General features: G+C 28.7%; 1 protein-coding gene across 2 annotated transcripts in view; it reads left to right on the top strand.

The window, feature by feature from the left end:
• LOC142323314 (lipopolysaccharide-induced tumor necrosis factor-alpha factor homolog) overlaps positions 1 to 20337 on the top strand; it is a 69297-nt gene that overhangs the window by 11038 nt on the left and 37922 nt on the right. The window contains exon 1 of one of the 2 annotated variants that reach the window (XM_075362919.1): positions 1174 to 1433. The exons of the other annotated variant lie outside the window; for it this stretch is intronic. The gene's annotated coding sequence lies outside the window, so the exon portion shown is untranslated. Of the gene's footprint in view, positions 1 to 1173; positions 1434 to 20337 lie in introns of those variants that run through there. 2 annotated transcript variants of the gene reach the window in all.

Here is a 20337-nt window from a genome sequence, read left to right as displayed (position 1 = left end):
CATTCTGAAGAAAAAACAAAGTATGAGCCATACTGTGTTAGTAATAATGACCTTTAACAAACTCATATTGCGCAAATATTGTTAAGAGATATTGTATAACACTATGTGCATATAAGTTTATAAAAAATCTAGTTTTCAGAGGTAAGTGCATATGGTGTTGCATACATAGATTCCCTTTCAGAGGTGTAGAACATCATGTGCTTATAGTGTAAAAAAGACTTTCAGTTCAGAATGAAAACTATATATATATATATATATAGTTATATACATATAATTCTGTATATCACAGTTAAAAGAACCACATAGTGTTTGTTTAAGAATATTTCTGTTAATATTAGAATCTGAACATAGTCCAGTATACCACTAGAAACAGCAAAAAATGAAACTTTAACGTAGTGCCAAAAACTCAATTTTGTTAAAAATGGACATCATTTATAGTATAGCTTCGAGACTACAGATAATGTATAAACAGTGTTTAAAAAAATATGTTAAGACTAATTTAATATAATTAAAATTATGGATGAAAAATGATTGAAATTAAACTCAATATGTTATAATATAAATATTTATTGTTACTGCATTTATAAATATGTCATTGGCCAGCATTGATGATGTAGTTTTATATCTATGACATGTATACATTTTTTTAATAATCATTCTATGACTCATGGCTAATAACACACATTGTTAAGTTATTACGTCATACATTATTTATAAACTCATTATAATATGAATCATCGTAACCTTTTAGATAAAGATGTAAAGAATTGTTATCTCTTTTATTAACATTTTAAAATTCCTTTAAATTAAGGATTTAGAGTTGATGGTTTAATGTTAACAGTGAAGAGGCATTGCTATTATTTTGTTTGTGAAATAGGTGTGATATTAAAAGATAGGTTATTTTAAAGTGTAACTATATATTTTTTTTGTTACTGTTAATTGCTGTGTTTATTAATATAATAATTTCATTTATGATTAAATTAAAATAATTTTTTTTTTTTTAGTTTTATTAAAAGTTGAATAACGTGTGTTAAATGATGCTTTAATGAAACAGAACTAAAATGATTTGCCGACCTTGGTAATAGTGGAACAAAAGTAATTATATAATGCTTTTTAGTGATGTTGTGTAATAAATAGCTCTCAATAAAGTGATTCATTTTTTATTGTAATTAATTATGTTTCGTATTTCTCTGAAATATTAAATGAATTGCACTATTTTTTCATGTACAAATACGAAGAGAAAATTTTGTGTGATCTTAAATTTATTTTAATGGATTAATACATTTTGAAAGTCCCCGAGTCTGAATAAATTTTTAAAAGTGATATTCTGTCTATGACCTTTGAGATGTGAACCTTTGTAGAACTTGAACTATTGGACTTATGTACAAAATTGGCCTCTGAGTTGTAATTTGGAAAATAACCTCTGACCAGAAGTAAGTTTTTGAGAATTTTTTCTTAAAAATGGTTGCATCAGTTTTGAATACGATGCATTTACAATATTAATTTGTTTGTCAGTCACGTGCTTGTGTAGTAGTCGGCATGTTGGAGAATTTATGGCTTCTCATGAAGCTGTAGTTGAACGAGTTTGTGCAATGAAAACTGTTACGTTTATTATGTTTCTTATTCATTGCTAAATAATAGAAAAGTTTTGTAAAACTCTTTTAACAAGATTTTGATGATACACTACCACTAACAGGACTTGTCACTATCAAAAACATCTGATCTAATAAATTGCATTCAGTCTGATATACATTTAAAGAAATCATAAATAAAACAAAAATTATTTTAGAATAGATCGGTACCTCAAAATATAATCTGTTAATAATTGAAAATAATAAATAAACAGGATAAAAAATCCTATTAAAGGCAAATGTGTTGGGTTTATTGAAACCCAACCACCAAAGAACACCAGTATCCATGATCTAGTATTCAGATCCGTATGAAAATACTTTCCTTTACTGGGATTTGAACCTCAGAACACTCGACTTCAAAATCAGCTGATTTGTGAAGACGAGTGAGTTCACCACTAGACCAATCTAGTGCGTACATTATAAAATCTACCAGATATGAAAAATAAAACAGATGGGAGAAAGAAATATTTAAATGTTTGGAATCATACCCAAAACACATAAATCTATAGATTTAATTTCAACAACATTGTTATTGTGTAGAAATATTAGAAGCAGAAATTAAGTTTATATCAGCAGTTGATAAAATGGCATATCCAGTGAGGGTTCTTACATCTTTTAATACCCCTTATAACTAGAAACATTCTGCGGTTATGTGTACGTGCAATATTTTGTTTAAACAAGGGTTAAATTATTATTATTATATTTTTGTTGCCAGTCACAGACCTTAAAAAACTTATTTTACAATTTATATTGAAGTTTTTTTTATTTATTAACTTATCGTTAAGGTTGAGATTTGGTGATTAATAGAGTTGTTTATTTTTTCAAATATTTGGTTTTTTATTATAAATTTCTGAAAATCGATCATTTTAGTAACTCAAATTGTATTTAAGAAAACAAAAAATTGGAAAAAATTGAAAACCCCTGATTAAGTAATTATTAAAATTATTAATCGGTGAAAAATATTGAAAACTTGAATATATTATTGTTGAATAATTATTTCAAGTTCATGTTAAATTGATGAAAGAGTATTTTAACATCAAATTTCACTAGTCTTATCAGTAGTGATAATAAAAATAAACATGAAGTGAATTCAAAAGTAAATTTATTGTTTTTAATTAATATATTATTATTTTGCATTAAATTCTACTTCATATTCAGCAATAAACAAAAATCAGATACAAATTAATATCTGTTGTTAGCAGTCTTGAGAAAAATAATACTTATTGCACTAGTACAGTTGGTTACTGATAAGCCTACTACTGCCAGAATAATATTTGATTAAAGTTTACTTTGATTACCATTCTCTCAGTTGAATTATTTGTGTATGTATATGAAAATGTTATGAGAATAATTTATTGTATTTTGGCATCCTGGTTGCTTAAATTAACTTAAATTTTTTTCTTGATTCCATTGAATTTGAATTGTATTTTAACCTTTCGTGGGTGAGCTTACTTAATATTCCAGCCAATATCTATGCAGTCACACTGGAGCATAATTTTTTTTTGCAGAAGGTGCAAAATATTTTTTTGTTTTTGTGATATTTCTTGCTTAATAGTACGTATGACGTTTTGAAGTCAGTTGTAATTTTTTTGTTGAGTTTGTAGCGTAAAAAAATGTAACTGGATATTTCTGCATTAAGCTCTTACAGGCTTAATATATTTTTATAAAATATGAGGTGTATTTTATAAAGATATATCTTTACTAGCAGATATATCCACAATGCTGCGGTCATTGTGGATATATCTCCTAGTCCTTGAAATAAAAATGAGATCTTAATGCTATTTTGGTTAGTACGTACAATATTTTTTGTAATTATACATTTAGTGAATTTTTTGTACATCTAATGTTATAAACTAATATATAAACGAAAAGTATGAAGATATAAAAACGTTGAAGGAAAAAGTACAAATAAAATTAGTAATGAAATTATCATAAAAACATCAAAAATTATCTTTGTTATAATAAAAATAAAAAATTAAAACTCAGTTTGTTGAAATACAAATAGAAAAATGTTGATACATGAATAAAATGGTAGAAAACAGTTACTAGTATAAACTAAAAAAACTTTGTTTGTAGCGAATACAAAATTTCAAGATATGAAATAAAAAAGTTACAAATTGTCAATTACGTAATATAAATAATAAAAGAAAACAAGTTTTCAATAATATGTTTTTTGTGTTTCGAAACATTTGTTTGGGTGTAGATAAGGCTTGTCAGGGCATGTGGTGCAGAAATATACAGTCTCTTTGCACATTTTACTTTTGTAGCAAACATAACAGCAGATCGACCCCTTTCCTGCATTTCCAATAAAATGAAGTTTCCGTCAAGTCATTTTTCCATGGGGCCTTGTAAAGATCTTCCAGGTTTTCTTTTTTCTAAAATTTTCTGTGAAATTTATTAAATTCTCTCTTTAACCAGATCTTTGTTTAATTTGTATCAACTGCTTGTGAGACATTGGTTTATTGTCATTTTGTCGATGTATGTGTTTGTAGAGTACATATTGATTAATTGAAGCAACTTCTCGTAACCAGAACATTTTATGGTACCATTTCATTATGCATCTCAAAAATTGGTAACACAATAAAATGGTCACTGCAGTCTACACCTTCCATATGCTTTTCGTGTAATCTGCTACTGCAGTTTGGTTTTTAGTGGATGGTTTATTTGGAAATTTGCTGGGAACATCTGCCATGTGAAGCCTACTAATTTTGTGTTTATTAGTTAAAACCGTTACAGGTCTTTTGGCTTTCCAACAAACAACTGCGATACGTTTTTTATTGCTGTGTGTGTATAAGTTACCACACTTTATTTTTTAAAACTTATTTTAGGCATATTCTTTCTACGTAGCATGACAGTCTTTGTGATGAACATTTTTTTTTATAGCAGCTCTTCAGCAAGTTCGGGGTTATTGTAATAACTATCTACAAATACATGATGGCCAAATAGAGGATTAGCCTGATCCTGATCTGTAGTTAAAGACTGAACTAATGCTGATACAATCTAAGTTGTTTTAACTATTCAGAACTAGGAATTATTTCTTCTCTGCAAATATGAATTAAAGTTGTAAATGTAACTGTTTAAACTTTGAAGGAAATCGTACTTTCATCAACTGATAAGTGAGAACTAGAATTATAGAATAACTGACATTTGTTCTGAATCATATTTGTAAAAGATTGTATTTTTATACATCGATCAGGGCTCTCATCAATGCTAAATGTAGAATCCAAAATAGCAACAGCAAATGATCTCTGGTAAAGACATCGCTAAAGAAATGTATTTGGTTGACCCACTTGCCTGAAAAATAATCTTTCAGCTCTGATAATGGATGCAGATCCATACTGATAATTTCTTCCTGAAAAGGCTTCAAATTGGAAACCATTGCATTTTTCCACTTTTTCATTGAACTTAGGGTTTGTCAAGGCAAGTTTTCGCTTGTTAGTGAAACTATTTTTCTCCGAACATATCATTGTAAGTAAATCATCATCAAAAAATTAAACAAAAATAGTTTATGGGCAACATGTTTTCATTGAAAGACATCTGTAAAACTGCAGACGGTTGGTTCTTGAACTTTTAATTGCAGGGCAAATTTGGATGTTTCCATTCCATACTCTGCCGTTTACTCTCCGGCTCGTAATAATAAATCCATGTATAGGGTCTTGTATAGTCTCAGGTTGATCACTCCTAGGATGTGTGGTTAATTGAAACCCAACCAGCAAAGAACACTGTTATCCACAATCTAGTATTCAAATTTTAAAAAAGTACTTGCCTTTCCTAGGATTTGAATTCAGTTGATTTGTGATAACGAGTTTAACTGCTAGACCGACTCAGTGGGTATCATTCACACTCTTCAATTGTGATAAAACACTTAACATTATTAAGATAGAACTTGCAACACTGTCACCGTATTCCCCATCACTGTTCAATGTCCATTCCCTCATCATCGCTGTTGATTATCACCCTCTGACATAAATCTATTTAAGTATTTTGATGATATGATCAGAAAAATTTGAGCTATTTACATGAAACGCCATCTTACTATCACAGACAAAAAGACATTACTCGAGTGCCACTCCCAACAACCCACCTCAGAAAGCCATTCTTGCCCCAATTTTCATTGCTGGCAACTTGATTTAAAAAGAAACCTAAACACAATTGCATTAACGACAAAAATGGTGTAACACTACTAAGTATGTAACATTAACTAATATAATAGCTCCAGTAATATGTATTAACTTTAGCGGATATATCCGCTAAAGACCCATAAAATCTAGAACCACATAAATCCGCAAATCGCCCTAAATGAAAATTTTCTGTAAGCAGATATATTCGCTATTGCCTATGAAAAGGTAACATTGAGTTTAATGAACATTTAATTTTTTTGATTAGAAATTTAATTTGTTGTTGCCTTAAAAGATTTTAATTATGTATTAATAAACCCGCCCAGTACTTGTTATCCTGATGTGAGGAATAAGTTAATAAATATTTAGTTTAATAGAGGCCATTTTATATAGATATTGAAAAATAGTTGGTAATAGGATATTGTATGAAGGGATATTATATTATACTAGTGAATTGTATGTACTTATGGGAGATTACTTGTTAAACTGTTGATGTTAACTTGTGGTTTATTTTCGTTTAGTTAGGGGTATAACTATGCTACTGTTGTTTGTTGAGATCAACATGCTTGCCTTTATTCAGTATTATTTCTTTCATTGTATTTAGTTTGGAAATTTAACCCTGATGCCCTGTTAAGTTAACATGTTACTTTTTTTTATCAAATGTGTTATTTCGGTACTTAGCAGGAATTATCCAGTTTTGGGTCTGCTATTGCCGTCGTTGAGAATTTTGATTATTTAATGTGTTTTAAGATGCAGCAAGGTCATCCGTCTGAACTCACCATCTCATTTTGTTATCATAAACATCTGTTTGGTCTTTATTAAAATTGATTAACCTAATTATAATTAACTTTTCTTTTTCTCATTACTGTAATTTCGTAAATTTCACACAATTCATAATATGAATTTCAGTAGTGTTAAGACATTTTGTCCTGATAAATCAAATTTCAGCCTTGACTTCATAACCAATGGGATTGTCATAATTTGCATGCTACTCACTGTTATAAGAAATCAAATAATAAAAACTACTGAAAAAGTAGTCGGTTGATAATTACCAGATTTGACTTGCACAACTTACAAAAGGTGTACTATTAAGTTAAAAAGATTGTTTTTTCTATTAAATAGGAAAATCATGTGTTCATTCTTTGTTATATTTTGGGGACAAATCTTTTTTTTTGTGTGAAAATTCAACAAAGTTATTGGCTATAAACATTAAGAGACTGCCTAGTCCGTGTAGTTTGTATCAATGGCGACTGAAAATTAAGTGAAAATATTAGAAAGCCAAAAATAGTGTTTGTACTTTTTATTAAAAAAAATATTAAATTACATTTCTATAAATTGTTAAGTAATCTGGTGTGTTCCTTATCTGCTGCGGCGTACTTTCATTTACAGAGACTTGTAAAATTGTTTGTACAATGTTATCTTAAACTATTTAGCAGCTTTTATATATAATGATAAGTTTTCAAGGCAAAGAAATTACTGATTGTACCTAAATATTTCATTTGACTAAAATACATAGACTTAAGTAGTGTATTGAATTTAGTAATTTATAATTTTAAGCATTTATATTTTGATTCTACTTACATTATTTATTCATAAGGGTTTTTTTCATAATCTAAAGTTTTTTACTACTTTATGAACTAAGTAGCTTCTTTTTTTGTGTTGAGAACAAATTTGTAAAGTACATCATGAATTTTATATAATGTTTTTGTGATAATTTTATTTTATTATGTTAATAATTTAGTAATATTCTGTTCTCATTATATAGAACTAATTTGTTGAGTTCTTTGCATTAATCGATTACATATGTAAGATACCTTATTTAGTACCACCTCAGTCAGTACTTTGCCTTTTTTACAAACCATAGATAGGAATCCAATGTCCGTAGACAGCCTCTTGGCAGAGTAACTGCTGTAAACTGTGGTGAGCCAGTAAAGAAGTGGTTGCCTCTTCAGTTACTGGAAGATGCTAGGATATCAAAGATACTTGGTTGGTGACTGTTATAAGCCATATGGTGTTGACAGAGATAAAGAATAGAACAGAGATAAGGAGTAGGATAGTTTATTATCTTTTTCAGGACCAGTAATTAAAATAGTTTGCCTACGTAAAAAATTTTAGAAATTTATTTGGAATTGTCGATTTATGATCGAGTACATTATTTTATGTATGAATTAAATTTCAGTAATTCTCCATCTTTATGTTGAGATTCTACTGCCTTACACAAATTTAAGTCTGTTTAAGATATTGCTTCTGCTAATCTTTTTCAAGGTGTAGTTGTAAGTTTAATGTCAAATACTTCCCATGGTAGTGGTAAATTAAACCTAGAATATATTAAATTGTACTGAGGGTATACGATTCACCCATTTATTATATTCTTCTTTTAACATTTAATTTTCATTGTTAATTATGCTTTTAGAAATTAGAAGAGATTTTTTTGGTGTTGTTTGTTTCAGCTGATAAATTATTTTTATTTTTTAAGTTTTTATAATTGTATTAGTCTACAATTGCTAATCAAGAAGTTATTTAATTTTTCTGAATTCAGTCCTAACTGCATGAAATTATCTGTTTTGATTAATGACTACAGTGAGTTAGTATTTGCATGTTGTGAAATTTTTCTGACCGCTACACTGTGTTTTTCCAGATGAATTCTTTGATATATCTTTATTTACATTTTTAATGAGTTAGTTTTTAATAACTTCAAATAATGTTTTTTTTTTTTTTTTTTTACTATAATGTATAGTTAGCAGGATTTTATATTCAGTTACCAGAATATGTAATAAAAATAACACCTACAAGGAAGTTTCTGTTGGATACTGTGGGGGAAGACGAATTCAGTTTGTGAACCAGTTTATGAGCAGCATACTTACTTGATAATCATGGTTAATAAAGTAGCTGTCAAAACATTTCCCAGAATATTTACTTAGTAATTTTAATAAATAAAATAATCAAGGGCAGGATTATTATTATCTAACAATTACACGGCAGGCTAGATGGGATGAGACTATTGATGGGGCAATATTTGCAAGACCTGTTCCCAGACATTAGAAGTTTCAGGGTACCTTATGGGTTCCCCTTAACAAACACATAACTCAGTTTCTTACCAGTCATGGGGGCCTTCAGGCCCCATAGACTTGCAGTCTATGCCTGCAGTGTAGGGTGCAGGACGATGTGCCTTCCATGTGTTGTATGTACCAAATACAATCTGGAGCGCATCGCAGTAATTTGTGGTTTGGATATCGGAGCAATGATTGACATCAGTGAAAACTGGAAGGATCGGGCTTAATGGTCAATGGTTGCAGAATCTCTGCACTATTTGACTATGGAAATGGATTGTGGAGGGAATCTTGGATGCTGCTTGGTCTTGTTCCTGCATACTTTGTTTGTTATGATTTCTTTTTAGTGTTGTTTTTGTTTTGTTAGTTTTATATCTTTTGTTTGTTTTGTTATTAGTTTTATTTTCATCTTTTTGTTTTTCCGCGTATGTGTCGCATGTGAACTCATTTTATCTTTCAGGTAGGTAGGTAGGTGATTCAGTTCCTTCGGCGAGTATAATTTTCTGTCTTGCTTGAGACTGGACATGTTTAGAGGGGTGCTTTATTATTTTTAGTAATAGTTTCACTGATGGGAATGTCGCCTGTGGCATCCTGGCCAATGTGACTGAAAGAAGTCATATGCTGTGGTTTAAAGGATGAGCTCCAGTAAAGTCCATTAGGACTAGGTATTGAGGGGGGGGGGGGGGTTGCAGGGTTTCTTCCCTTATTGGATCAAGATAACAGTTATCATTCATTTTAATTAACTTTTTTTTCATTAATATGAGAAAAAAGTAAAAAATATGGAAGATTATTAAATTGGTTTTTTAATGCAGTCAAATAAAAGTTTTCAACTCCCATAAAATTAATTCTATATTTTTTTCCTGTGATGACATAAATTCTCAAGAAGTATCCAACTTTTTGTTGTAAAATTGAAAAAAATATTAGAAGAGTTGTTATGTAAGTTTTGTAATTGCTATATTCTTTTCCTGTTATTAATAATGTGCCTCTTTTTCTATTATAAATTTATTTTCAGTAAATACTTCCATCTGTAATTGATGTTCAGATACGTTATCGTTAAAATAAAAATCTACTTGAATTTTATCCTTAATTAGTTGATTGAATTTTTTTGGGGGGATAAACAAAAAACTTCATTTTTTAGGTTACGATATAAGTGATAGTCACTGGTAGCCAGATCAATCTCATCAACTGTCACACGACATAAAAAATTCCTCTGGATTGTGCCAAAAGAGCTCAAGACAATCACTTGAAATGTTTTTTCAGCACTCTTTTGGATGAGCGTGAACAAATGCGGCACCTGTTTACCGTACAGCTTGTTCATGCAAAATATCACGTGCATCTGTTGACATGACTACAGACTCTGCTAACTCGTTCACTGTCACTCGTTGATTTGGCAAAGTGATTTTATTCACTTTTTCTATCATTTCTGGCATGAAGGGTGTTAAAAGCACTGTAATGCTTTGATTTGTAAAAACATATAAATCAAAACATTACAGTTAGAAAGAATGAAACAATACTGGGCTAAAATAAAGGCACAGAACACAATTAATTGATTGAACCAACGTACCCCCCAGGTCGGGATAAACTAAAAAGAAGAATGAAGTAGTTAATAAAATAATCAGAAATAAAATAATTAAATTTGATCACTTAACTATTAAGAAATTTTAAATAAGTTTAATTGTAATTGTTGGAAGCATATATAAATTGGAGACACAAGTTTTGTTAAAGCTCCCTTCTCGTTGAAGATTTTCAGTAGTTAATTTTGAATGCTTATTGCGAGTATCAGTTTTATTTTGATGTTAATTGTTAGAACTTTTTCTGATACTTTGAAACCTCTCCAAATAAACTTTTCGGTAGTTAAAAAAATCCTGTTAACGCCAATGACATAGTATCATATTTTATGATTGTAGCAATGTTAATGTTTGATTTCCATAAAATTAAAAATTAAAATTCCAGAAAAATTGAACTGTTAACTCATTTATAATAACATCTCCCAGCTGACTTGAATAATTCAGCCAAACCTTTTACCAGTTTGCCTGAAGACAATTTTTGGACTTGAGCAAATTATGATTTTTAAGAATGTCGGATGCAGAAAAATCAATTACTAGTACAGACATATAAGATAAAAAATTTTTTACATTCTTTTAAGAAGATGATCAGTATATATGTGATTAAAATTGTAAGAGCATTATTAATGTATTATGAGAAATAAAAAAAAAATTGTGAATACTTTTTAGGTTGCTTTCAATAAAAAAAATAACCAATTTAAACATTAAAATAATAATGCATGGGCTGCTGTAGTTGTAAGATCTAGCTCTGTGCTAAGGAATGTACATGAAGTTTCAAAATTTAGATTATCTTCCAAAAATTACTCAAAAGATTACAAATCGATTATGCAATAGTTATTTGTAATATTAAAGTGTTGTGTTGCACTAATTTAATATCTAAATTCAGATTCAAGTTAAATCTTATAAAGAGAATAAAAATGAAAGAGGATTTGATAATAAAGTGAACAAAACCACTTAATCAAAAATACAACAGGACTTCTTCCATTATCTCATCTCATACTTTTGTAGCTGATGAGTTCAATCAATTCTTTTCTGATATTTCATCCTAAAATTTCATCTTTTGATAACACATAGGTTTTCTTACCTGGAAAAGAATAATTGAATTTTTCTATATATAAAAAATTTATTTTTTGCCTCACTTCATGTTACAAAATGTTAGGGTGCCACAGGGACATGTTCCCTCAAATCCATCATTTTTGTTATTGTTAATAAGCTGCCTGAAAATCTCAATTCATTTTTACCTTTTGCAAATTATACAGCTGTATTTATATCCATAGATAATCATTGATGGGACTAGAAGATTGTATGTTGACAGTTCAAAATATTATTCATGAGATAGGGGTATATTTTATGTAACTTAATATGGATAAAACCGTTGCATTATGGTAGACATAACATTGCTAATTTGAGTTTAATTTTGCTGTTTTTTTTAATGTTATTATTTCTGTTGTCCATATTGTAAAATTTCTAGATGTCCTATGTCTTAATTTATAGCTGATAAATTCTTATGGGAAAATCAAATTAATTTTCTCAGTAGCACAATGAAATCATACTGTTTTTTACTTTGGCGCATCCTAATAAATTACTAATTTTGGGATTACTAACATTTGTTATGTCTGCATTTTCCTATCTGAAATGTAATATCTCCTAGAACTTTCTCAAAATGTAAAAATGAGTTTTCAAGATATAAAACTGGGTTTTTAGATGATTGTTTAACTATAAATTTTAATCTATAGATTTGTATCCATAAGTTAGTCATTTAAACATGCTAATATATTCATACATTTATTTTAATGAATATATTACATTTGCTAAAAAAAAAAAAATGTTTTATTTTTGTAAATACTAATAATTACCACCTTTATCAAACAAGATAATAGACCTGTTTTTTGTTTGTTTTTTTTTTGTGTATCACTACAATTCTTTGGTGTATGAGGAAGGTCTTTATTAAATAAACTTCTGCTGCCATGTTTAATAGTTACCGACTTATTTAAAAGATGTCATCAATTTATCAAAAATGAAATGAAAAGTTTTCTTTTACAGAATCCATATTATTCTTTTCAATTAGTTTTTAAATAATTTCAATAAAATTTTCTGCATCTATGTGTAACATATACATGTAGCTTCTTCAAATATTATTTTATTTATGTAGTATCTTTAGATGTTAAAATTTTCTTTTGCATTTATTTCCCACGATCCATCCAGGCGAATGCAGGTGCAGTTCTTTTTTTGTGGTGTTTTTTTTTTTTTTTTTTTTGTGGATTAGCATACTTATCCATTCTTAGCATGCTAAGTTATTTTGTACTGATCAGAATAACAAATTTATTTATTTAGTTGTATTTTAAATTCAAATCAAGTATACAGTTCAGTTATTGTGAGTATTGTCAATGAATTAGAAAATTATGGATAATCATATAAAAAAAGATTTACAAAGTTTTCCACATAAAGATTAAAATTAGAAACCTTACTTACAAGACAGTGTAGCCAATCCATTTGACAAGCAGTTTCAGCAGTTCTACTTTCATTTCCCTTTTATGATAATCATAAAGATATATGAAAAATTAATACGTAAAAGTTTATTCATATCCATATGATTACAAGAGTTTTTTTATTTTTGGAGCTAGTATTTATTTTGGAAAAAAATAAACTTAAATTTTTTTGTCCTGGATAACCAGGACAAAACAAATAAATAATTTATTTATTAAATTATATATTTTATATTTAAGTTTATTATTTACTTATTTGATGTTAAATAATCATCTATGGCGGCAATAACTTAATCAATAAATTTAGTTTATCTTCTGTACTTTATGTATATGTAATCATGCTTCTCTGTTCATTTTTTATATGGGTTATAAAGATTTTTTTTATAAAATTTCATCATAATTTTAATGTTTTATTATATGTATATTGTGATTTTTTTTTTAATGTATAAGGCATTTACGAAGTCTGAATTTGTTAGTTCATAGGTAACAATATTTTTTTTTTAAATTCTGTTATGTATTTAAGTTACTTTTCAGATTTATATAACTGTATCAGTGAATTGATAATTATATAAATGTTTCTTTGTTATGTTTGTAAAACTTATTTATGAAAAATAAAACAGATGGGAGAAAGAAATATTTAAATTTGGAATCATACCCAAAACACATAAATCTATAGAATTAATTTCAACAACATTGTTATTGTGTAGTGTCTAATCAGTTGGATCCTATGGCTAATCTGAAATATTAGAAGCAGAAATTAAGTTTATATCAGGGGTTGATAAAATGGCATATCCAATGAGGGTTCTTACATCTTTTAATACCCCTAGAAACATTCTGCGGTTATGTGACGTGCAATATTTTGTTTAAACAAGGGTTAAATTATTATTATTATATTTTTGTTGCCAGTCACAGACCTTAAAAAACTTATTTTACAATTTATATTGAAGTTTTTTTTATTTATTAACTTATCGTTAAGGTTGAGATTTGGTGATTAATAGAGTTGTTTATTTTTTCAAATATTTGGTTTTTTATTATAAATTTCTGAAAATCGATCATTTTAGTAACTCAAATTGTATTTAAGAAAACAAAAAATTGGAAAAAATTGAAAACCCCTGATTAAGTAATTATTAAAATTATTAATCGGTGAAAAATATTGAAAACTTGAATATATTATTGTTGAATAATTATTTCAAGTTCATGTTAAATTGATGAAAGAGTATTTTAACATCAAATTTCACTAGTCTTATCAGTAGTGATAATAAAAATAAACATGAAGTGAATTCAAAAGTAAATTTATTGTTTTTAATTAATATATTATTATTTTGCATTAAATTCTACTTCATATTCAGCAATAAACAAAAATCAGATACAAATTAATATCTGTTGTTAGCAGTCTTGAGAAAAATAATACTTATTGCACTAGTACAGTTGGTTACTGATAAGCCTACTACTGCCAGAATAATATTTGATTAAAGTTTACTTTGATTACCATTCTCTCAGTTGAATTATTTGTGTATGTATATGAAAATGTTATGAGAATAATTTATTGTATTTTGGCATCCTGGTTGCTTAAATTAACTTAAATTTTTTTCTTGATTCCATTGAATTTGAATTGTATTTTAACCTTTCGTGGGTGAGCTTACTTAATATTCCAGCCAATATCTATGCAGTCACACTGGAGCATAATTTTTTTTTGCAGAAGGTGCAAAATATTTTTTTGTTTTTGTGATATTTCTTGCTTAATAGTACGTATGACGTTTTGAAGTCAGTTGTAATTTTTTTGTTGAGTTTGTAGCGTAAAAAATGTAACTGGATATTTCTGCATTAAGCTCTTACAGGCTTAATATATTTTTATAAAATATGAGGTGTATTTTATAAAGATATATCTTTACTAGCAGATATATCCACAATGCTGCGGTCATTGTGGATATATCTCCTAGTCCTTGAAATAAAAATGAGATCTTAATGCTATTTTGGTTAGTACGTACAATATTTTTTGTAATTATACATTTAGTGAATTTTTTGTACATCTAATGTTATAAACTAATATATAAACGAAAAGTATGAAGATATAAAAACGTTGAAGGAAAAAGTACAAATAAAATTAGTAATGAAATTATCATAAAAACATCAAAAATTATCTTTGTTATAATAAAAATAAAAAATTAAAACTCAGTTTGTTGAAATACAAATAGAAAAATGTTGATACATGAATAAAATGGTAGAAAACAGTTACTAGTATAAACTAAAAAAACTTTGTTTGTAGCGAATACAAAATTTCAAGATATGAAATAAAAAAGTTACAAATTGTCAATTACGTAATATAAATAATAAAAGAAAACAAGTTTTCAATAATATGTTTTTTGTGTTTCGAAACATTTGTTTGGGTGTAGATAAGGCTTGTCAGGGCATGTGGTGCAGAAATATACAGTCTCTTTGCACATTTTACTTTTGTAGCAAACATAACAGCAGATCGACCCCTTTCCTGCATTTCCAATAAAATGAAGTTTCCGTCAAGTCATTTTTCCATGGGGCCTTGTAAAGATCTTCCAGGTTTTCTTTTTTCTAAAATTTTCTGTGAAATTTATTAAATTCTCTCTTTAACCAGATCTTTGTTTAATTTGTATCAACTGCTTGTGAGACATTGGTTTATTGTCATTTTGTCGATGTATGTGTTTGTAGAGTACATATTGATTAATTGAAGCAACTTCTCGTAACCAGAACATTTTATGGTACCATTTCATTATGCATCTCAAAAATTGGTAACACAATAAAATGGTCACTGCAGTCTACACCTTCCATATGCTTTTCGTGTAATCTGCTACTGCAGTTTGGTTTTTAGTGGATGGTTTATTTGGAAATTTGCTGGGAACATCTGCCATGTGAAGCCTACTAATTTTGTGTTTATTAGTTAAAACCGTTACAGGTCTTTTGGCTTTCCAACAAACAACTGCGATACGTTTTTTATTGCTGTGTGTGTATAAGTTACCACACTTTATTTTTTAAAACTTATTTTAGGCATATTCTTTCTACGTAGCATGACAGTCTTTGTGATGAACATTTTTTTTTATAGCAGCTCTTCAGCAAGTTCGGGGTTATTGTAATAACTATCTACAAATACATGATGGCCAAATAGAGGATTAGCCTGATCCTGATCTGTAGTTAAAGACTGAACTAATGCTGATACAATCTAAGTTGTTTTAACTATTCAGAACTAGGAATTATTTCTTCTCTGCAAATATGAATTAAAGTTGTAAATGTAACTGTTTAAACTTTGAAGGAAATCGTACTTTCATCAACTGATAAGTGAGAACTAGAATTATAGAATAACTGACATTTGTTCTGAATCATATTTGTAAAAGATTGTATTTTTATACCTCGATCAGGGCTCTCATCAATGCTAAATGTAGAATCCAAAATAGCAACAGCAAATGATCTCTGGTAAAGACATCGCTAAAGAAATGTATTTGGTTGACCCACTTGCCTGAAAAATAATCTTTCAGCTCTGATAATGGATGCAGATCCATACTGATTATTTCTCCCTGAAAAGGCTTCAAATTGGAAACCATTGCATTTTTCCACTTTTTCATTGAACTTAGGGTTTGTCAAGGCAAGTTTTCGCTTGTTAGTGAAACTATTTTTCTCCGAACATATCATTGTAAGTAAATCATCATCAAAAAATTAAACAAAAATAGTTTATGGGCAACATGTTTTCATTGAAAGACTTCTGTAAAACTGCAGACGGTTGGTTCTTGAACTTTTAATTGCAGGGCAAATTTGGATGTTTCCATTTCATACTCTGCCGTTTACTCTCCGGCTCGTAATAATGAATCCATGTATAGGGTCTTGTATAGTCTCAGGTTGATCACTCCTAGGATGTGTGGTTAATTGAAACCCAACCAGCAAAGAACACTGTTATCCACAATCTAGTATTCAAATTTTAAAAAAGTACTTGCCTTTCCTAGGATTTGAATTCAGTTGATTTGTGATAACGAGTTTAACTGCTAGACCGACTCAGTGGGTATCATTCACACTCTTCAATTGATAAAACACTAACATTATTAAGATAGAACTTGCAACACTGTCACCGTATTCCCCATCACTGTTCAATGTCCATTCCCTCATCATCGCTGTTGATTATCACCCTCTGACATAAATCTATTTAAGTATTTTGATGATATGATCAGAAAAATTTGAGCTATTTACATGAAACGCCATCTTACTATCACAGACAAAAAGACATTACTCGAGTGCCACTCCCAACAACCCACCTCAGAAAGCCATTCTTGCCCCAATTTTCATTGCTGGCAACTTGATTTAAAAAGAAACCTAAACACAATTGCATTAACGACAAAAATGGTGTAACACTACTAAGTATGTAACATTAACTAATATAATAGCTCCAGTAATATGTATTAACTTTAGCGGATATATCCGCTAAAGACCCATAAAATCTAGAACCACATAAATCCGCAAATCGCCCTAAATGAAAATTTTCTGTAAGCAGATATATTCGCTATTGCCTATGAAAAGGTAACATTGAGTTTAATGAACATTTAATTTTTTTGATTAGAAATTTAATTTGTTGTTGCCTTAAAAGATTTTAATTATGTATTAATAAACCCGCCCAGTACTTGTTATCCTGATGTGAGGAATAAGTTAATAAATATTTAGTTTAATAGAGGCCATTTTATATAGATATTGAAAAATAGTTGGTAATAGGATATTGTATGAAGGGATATTATATTATACTAGTGAATTGTATGTACTTATGGGAGATTACTTGTTAAACTGTTGATGTTAACTTGTGGTTTATTTTCGTTTAGTTAGGGGTATAACTATGCTACTGTTGTTTGTTGAGATCAACATGCTTGCCTTTATTCAGTATTATTTCTTTCATTGTATTTAGTTTGGAAATTTAACCCTGATGCCCTGTTAAGTTAACATGTTACTTTTTTTTATCAAATGTGTTATTTCGGTACTTAGCAGGAATTATCCAGTTTTGGGTCTGCTATTGCCGTCGTTGAGAATTTTGATTATTTAATGTGTTTTAAGATGCAGCAAGGTCATCCGTCTGAACTCACCATCTCATTTTGTTATCATGAACATCTGTTTGGTCTTTATTAAAATTGATTAACCTAATTATAATTAACTTTTCTTTTTCTCATTACTGTAATTTCGTAAATTTCACACAATTCATAATATGAATTTCAGTAGTGTTAAGACATTTTGTCCTGATAAATCAAATTTCAGCCTTGACTTCATAACCAATGGGATTGTCATAATTTGCATGCTACTCACTGTTATAAGAAATCAAATAATAAAAACTACTGAAAAAGTAGTCGGTTGATAATTACCAGATTTGACTTGCACAACTTACAAAAGGTGTACTATTAAGTTAAAAAGATTGTTTTTTCTATTAAATAGGAAAATCATGTGTTCATTCTTTGTTATATTTTGGGGACAAATCTTTTTTTTTGTGTGAAAATTCAACAAAGTTATTGGCTATAAACATTAAGAGACTGCCTAGTCCGTGTAGTTTGTATCAATGGCGACTGAAAATTAAGTGAAAATATTAGAAAGCCAAAAATAGTGTTTGTACTTTTTATTAAAAAAAATATTAAATTACATTTCTATAAATTGTTAAGTAATCTGGTGTGTTCCTTATCTGCTGCGGCGTACTTTCATTTACAGAGACTTGTAAAATTGTTTGTACAATGTTATCTTAAACTATTTAGCAGCTTTTATATATAATGATAAGTTTTCAAGGCAAAGAAATTACTGATTGTACCTAAATATTTCATTTGACTAAAATACATAGACTTAAGTAGTGTATTGAATTTAGTAATTTATAATTTTAAGCATTTATATTTTGATTCTACTTACATTATTTATTCATAAGGGTTTTTTTCATAATCTAAAGTTTTTTACTACTTTATGAACTAAGTAGCTTCTTTTTTTGTGTTGAGAACAAATTTGTAAAGTACATCATGAATTTTATATAATGTTTTTGTGATAATTTTATTTTATTATGTTAATAATTTAGTAATATTCTGTTCTCATTATATAGAACTAATTTGTTGAGTTCTTTGCATTAATCGATTACATATGTAAGATACCTTATTTAGTACCACCTCAGTCAGTACTTTGCCTTTTTTACAAACCATAGATAGGAATCCAATGTCCGTAGACAGCCTCTTGGCAGAGTAACTGCTGTAAACTGTGGTGAGCCAGTAAAGAAGTGGTTGCCTCTTCAGTTACTGGAAGATGCTAGGATATCAAAGATACTTGGTTGGTGACTGTTATAAGCCATATGGTGTTGACAGAGATAAAGAATAGAACAGAGATAAGGAGTAGGATAGTTTATTATCTTTTTCAGGACCAGTAATTAAAATAGTTTGCCTACGTAAAAAATTTTAGAAATTTATTTGGAATTGTCGATTTATGATCGAGTACATTATTTTATGTATGAATTAAATTTCAGTAATTCTCCATCTTTATGTTGAGATTCTACTGCCTTACACAAATTTAAGTCTGTTTAAGATATTGCTTCTGCTAATCTTTTTCAAGGTGTAGTTGTAAGTTTAATGTCAAATACTTCCCATGGTAGTGGTAAATTAAACCTAGAATATATTAAATTGTACTGAGGGTATACGATTCACCCATTTATTATATTCTTCTTTTAACATTTAATTTTCATTGTTAATTATGCTTTTAGAAATTAGAAGAGATTTTTTTGGTGTTGTTTGTTTCAGCTGATAAATTATTTTTATTTTTTAAGTTTTTATAATTGTATTAGTCTACAATTGCTAATCAAGAAGTTATTTAATTTTTCTGAATTCAGTCCTAACTGCATGAAATTATCTGTTTTGATTAATGACTACAGTGAGTTAGTATTTGCATGTTGTGAAATTTTTCTGACCGCTACACTGTGTTTTTCCAGATGAATTCTTTGATATATCTTTATTTACATTTTTAATGAGTTAGTTTTTAATAACTTCAAATAATGTTTTTTTTTTTTTTTTTTTACTATAATGTATAGTTAGCAGGATTTTATATTCAGTTACCAGAATATGTAATAAAAATAACACCTACAAGGAAGTTTCTGTTGGATACTGTGGGGGAAGACGAATTCAGTTTGTGAACCAGTTTATGAGCAGCATACTTACTTGATAATCATGGTTAATAAAGTAGCTGTCAAAACATTTCCCAGAATATTTACTTAGTAATTTTAATAAATAAAATAATCAAGGGCAGGATTATTATTATCTAACAATTACACGGCAGGCTAGATGGGATGAGACTATTGATGGGGCAATATTTGCAAGACCTGTTCCCAGACATTAGAAGTTTCAGGGTACCTTATGGGTTCCCCTTAACAAACACATAACTCAGTTTCTTACCAGTCATGGGGGCCTTCAGGCCCCATAGACTTGCAGTCTATGCCTGCAGTGTAGGGTGCAGGACGATGTGCCTTCCATGTGTTG

Source organism: Lycorma delicatula, chromosome 1, assembly GCF_047948215.1.
Source record: "Lycorma delicatula isolate Av1 chromosome 1, ASM4794821v1, whole genome shotgun sequence".
Classification (NCBI taxonomy): Eukaryota; Metazoa; Arthropoda; class Insecta; order Hemiptera; family Fulgoridae; genus Lycorma; species Lycorma delicatula.
The sequence above is the reverse complement of the archived record's forward strand: the minus strand, read 5'-3'. Positions and strand labels throughout refer to the sequence as shown.